Genomic DNA, 4,968 nt, shown 5'->3' on the forward strand with positions numbered 1-4,968 from the left:
AATTTAGCCCATTTTACCCCATTTTGCTTACAAATAGACAGAAAACTTCACTGGAAAGACCATCAATGTCCACCATGTTTACAACATCCATCAGAACTTGAAGAGATGTTCTTCATTTTTCAGTCATATATCCCCCTTAAGGAAATCGCCACAGTCCCCAAACTCTCCGCGCAAGAATCTTTCGCACAGCTGCAGCCGATAAGCGGGAATGTCAGACTTGCTGAAAGTAAATGGATCATTTACATATAGATGGTCGATCGCTTTAAGCACGAACAAACCACAGTTGAACCTGCATAACAACGGTTGTATTGAGCGAATCAAAATCATAGCCTAGAAAAATAAACATTTAAATATACTAATATACTGACCCATTGGCCTGTTGTGGGAAATTTTCCATCTGCGCATATTGAAAGTGGTCTATATCACAGCCCCTTTCCTTTAAGTACTCCTTCAACAACGCAACCTGCAAGTGGTTAACATTGACAGGTTTAGGAAACATAAGTGTTATACGTATAGATTTATAAGTAGGAAAACATTAAAGATGCTAACCAAGTTACGGTCAATCCTGCTCTTTCCTGGAACTCCATTCCTTTACAGGAATTGCATTCGTGGAAGATTTTGTTGACCATATCGACAATGAGGAGAACCCAATGGTTAACATTGCAGGAGAACCCAATGGTCTATATCACAGCCCCTTTCCTTTAAGTACTCCTTCAACAACGCAACCTGCAAGTGGTTAACATTGACAGGTTTAGGAAACATAAGTGTTATACGTATAGATTTATAAGTAGGAAAACATTAAAGATGCTAACCAACTTACGGTCAATCCTGCTCTTTCCTGGAACTCCATTTTTACTGCTTCGAGGTGGTGGTTTATAAGTCTACTGTGCACAGCGTCCTTCGCTGTCTTCCACTATTCTACCCTCAGCTCCTCAGTGACTTCGGTCCCCACTGCAGTGAGAGTTCCCTATAAAAAAAAGGAATTCAATGGGATACTACAGATAAAATCTTATGTAAACCTCAATGTGGGATGATAGAAATTACACTTACATGTACCACTGATGGAACGAAGACAATTCCCCCCATTGTAGGATCTGCTAACCCATCGTCGTTGGAGGACTGCACATGCTTCCCATATATATCGACAATCTTCAAGGAAGAGAAGTAAATGTCAGATGTACATTATTACCTAAAGCAATGTAGAAATTAATGATAAAAAATGACACTTACAGTGCCAGTCAGGTATTGTCTGACATTCCAAAGCTGTTGTAGGTCTTCAGCTATTAGGTGTACATCATCCGTTTCCATGAGGATATCACTGCAAAATTGTATTAAATTGTTAGTTAATAAATTTCAATTCTGATCAACTTAAATCATGGTATAATATAATTCACATCTACTTGCCTTTTTTCATGCTTTAGAAGTCTCTCTATCAGAGCTGTTCTCCTTCCCTTACGCATCTTCCCGTCATCCCCTTTCTTCTTGGGCGGTGGTTTAGGTATGTTGGGGTCCTCCCCCTGTTTCTTCCCTTCCTTCTGCCTCCTCTTTCGGGTCTTCCCTGAATAGTAGGGGCTTTTTCTGGCTCTCCCAGGTTTCCTACTCCTTCCATCCATCTTCACGCCCCTCACAATGCTCCCTAATTCGGAATCCACCATCTCATCCCTTAGACCACTCACTTTCATCTCAACTTCAGTAGATGGTGCCTCTTCCTTGGTCACCTCCATTTCGAACAATCGTTGTAAAGGGTTAAGGATCACCCCGTCTGTGGTGCCGAATATTTCTTCATGTGACTTGGGGTTCTGAGCCGATACATCTATTAGGGTGGCGGCTGCATCCATGTCACATCCAAGGTCAGCTAAATCCGTCCAATCCTCGCACAGCTGCGAAGATAATCATGCACCTTGAGATGCATTTTCGCCCTTCCTCTCCTCCTCAACCCCCTCCACCTCAACCCCCTCCATTCTTCCCCCAGTCCCTTCATTTGTTCTCCGCATGCGCTCCCATCCTTTTTTCAAATCCTCCTCTTTCCTTTTGACATCTTCCTCTCTTTTTCCAACATCTTCCTCTCTTTTTCTTATTTCTTCCCATGCTGCTCTAATCATCTGCCACTGTCTATCAACTACATCTCTCTCTCTCTCTCGCCAAAATTTTTATATGCTTCGACTCATCTTCACTACTTCCTTTCTCCATTTCACTTTCTACTCCCAAAACTATCCCCTCGGATTCCAACTGTTCCTTATCGGATTCCATTGTCTCCTCAACATCCTAATGTTCAAACATGACAGTCAATGATCAAATTTAAAAAATCAAAAAGTAAAATAAAATAACGTAGGCAACATAGTCCTGCTTGACTGCATTACCTCATCCTGTAGGTACTGTGACTTCTCTAACAGAGATACTTTCAATGTCACCACCACCTGAATTTTTGGAAAACATAGTCAGTTATCAAGATACTAGTATTGATATATACGTTAACAAAATTTTCATATCTCACCTCCGATTTCTTTATCTGCTTCTGCTCCACTAATCGATATGTCTTTGATTCGTTTGCTTTCCAGTCCCATTTAAGGACAAGTGGACGAGCAGTTGGATTGGTGGGAATCCAAAATGTGGTATGCTCGTATAACCATACCTGCATACATACGAAACACCATGTTAATCAAACTATAAACAGCACGGTTAGAATATTAAATGTCATGAGTCCAAATTACCTGAATTACCAACGAGCAGCCACCAAGGTACCTGCCACCCTTGCTGACTTTGTCTAGGTAATCTACGAGCCAGTCATACACTGCCATCGCCCAGTTATAGTTGCCAATGTTTCCTATGTCGTCGATGTAGGGCCAGAAGAGCTCGTCAGCTCGATGTGCGCTTTTTGTGAAAAGGACAGAGGCAAAAAGATGCAGGAGAACATATTTCACTGTCTTCTCTATCGAAACTTTATTGCGTTCTCTAACTAATGCTGTAATTTCATTCTCAATAACTGATGCCTTTACGTTGGCCTCTGGAAATGGCCAGCCAGGCACTTTAGGTTGCGGTTTTGTCCTGTCGAATGACAGAACCCTCACCACGTCCATTCGCTCTCCACTAAGTGGCAGTCCTAATGCCAATGCCACATCTCTTGGAAGGAAGGGGACATTTATACTCCCTAACGTGAACGTGTTAGTGCCGGGAGTCCACTTATCGTGGATAGCTCTTATGAGAGGCTTGTGCATGATAATGTCCTCCATGCCAAACAGATGTCGGAAAGGAGTCTTTTTTATGGCATGAAAATGGACTGGCTTGAACTTTATCCTGTCCATTGCCGATTTGAAAGAAGCTGGAGAACATCGTGCTGGGACGTATGGAGCCTGCAAAACAAATTACATCGCCAAAATATATGTGGTAAATGAATTAACTTACTATGATTGATACAATTAACAACATACACACTTACATCTGTTCCTGTCTTCTTCACAGCTGCAGTTTTCGTCTCCTCCCCTTCTAAACTCCTTTCTGTCCTTGTTGGAGGCTTTGTTACTTTCACTCTATCACTTTTTCGCATCACCATCTTTCAAGGCTTTGAATGGCTCCTGACCGGATAAAAACTGTATAACAAGGAACAACCAAATCAAAATCACCGAGATCAATTCATAACCAAAAAACTCAGTTATATTGACAATCATTAAAATTCTCGTCCTCATCATCTCTAAAATAAATTACCAAGAAAATTAATAAAATCCAACCTATAGCATAAAATCATATTCCCAATCAGTACTATTATGAAGAAAAGGTAGCAAGCAAACCAACAATTATTACAATTCTCATACTTACTGAAAATATGTATCATGTCTGTAACCTCTAAGGTCTGGCTTCTTAGATATGAAGCAAAGCAAACAAGAAACAAAAGAGCTAACCAATAAGTGCAACGATCAGTGTTCTATATGAATTTTCTGAAAGCAGAACAACAAGGACAAACCCTCAAAACAGATTAGGAGGTCTGTTAAAATTCTCATCCACATGGGCATCAGGCGAGTATTAGCTCACATGCATTTAAAAAAAAACTCATAGCATCAGACCTTTTGAGAAACAAAGCAGATAAGCACTAGCTATTGGAATTCAATGACCACCATTGGACCAATAATTTAATAAATGAAATCGAAGATAAAACAAGTGAACCATAACTGCTTCAACAATGAACATGGGTTTCCACATGGTATTAAAGAAGGCCCATCAACTATAAACTGTGCCCTCTACATGGTATTGAAGAAGGTGTTTTTGAAAACCCATTCTCCACTCCACAAATTGTAAAAATAAAAGCCTAGCATAAACAAATAGCAGACGACCATTTGCATTTATTTTACTCCGTAGGTGGAAATGCGGTAACTGATATGTACATGAAATGAAATTGCATTTCTCCATTCCAAAAATTAACGTCAAAAATAAAACCTAGCATAAATGCAGAAAGTCCTGAAGTCATGGGTTTTCAGCTACAAAAAAAAGGTTATTAGTACCTAAGGGAGGCTTCTCAAGGGCAATAGAGGGGAGCTATGCATGGTATTAGAGAAGGGATTATGGGCCCTCAAATTGGGTAGAAGAAGTACCCTCGGAGGGTCCATCAAATCCAGAAGAAGGTCCTCAAGTTCAAAGGCATGGGTTTTCAGCTACAAAAAGGGGTTATTAGTACCTAAGGGAGGCTTCTGAAGGGCAACAGAGGGGAGCTATGCATGTTATTAGAGAAGGGATTATGGGCCCTCAAATGGGGTAGGAGAAGTACCCTCGGAGGGTCCATCAAATCCAGTAGAAGGTCCTGAAGTTCAAAGGCATGGGTTTTCAGCTACAACAAAGGGGTTATTAGTACCTAAGGGAGGCTTCTCAAGGGCAACAGTGGGGAGCTATGCATGGTATTAGAAAAGGGATTATGGGCCCTCAAATGGGGTAGAAGAAGTACCCTCGGAGGGTCCATCAAATCCAGAAGAAGGTCCTCAA

At 41.0% G+C, this 4,968-nt stretch overlaps 1 long non-coding RNA gene across 1 annotated transcript; it reads right to left on the reverse strand.

The window, feature by feature from the left end:
• Positions 1-366: 366 nt before the first annotated feature.
• Positions 367-950, reverse strand: LOC143888476 (uncharacterized). Its single transcript, XR_013254603.1, has 3 exons — positions 821-950; positions 558-726; positions 367-463 (listed from the first exon to the last, which is right to left on the reverse strand). It is a non-coding gene; the product is annotated as an uncharacterized LOC143888476 (long non-coding RNA).
• Between the last annotated feature and the right edge of the window lie 4,018 nt (positions 951-4,968).

This window comes from Tasmannia lanceolata, unplaced genomic scaffold (genome assembly GCF_043159265.1).
Source record: "Tasmannia lanceolata isolate RefF3 unplaced genomic scaffold, GAP_Taslan_0.1 ptg000012l, whole genome shotgun sequence".
NCBI classification, from domain to species: Eukaryota; Viridiplantae; Streptophyta; class Magnoliopsida; order Canellales; family Winteraceae; genus Tasmannia; species Tasmannia lanceolata.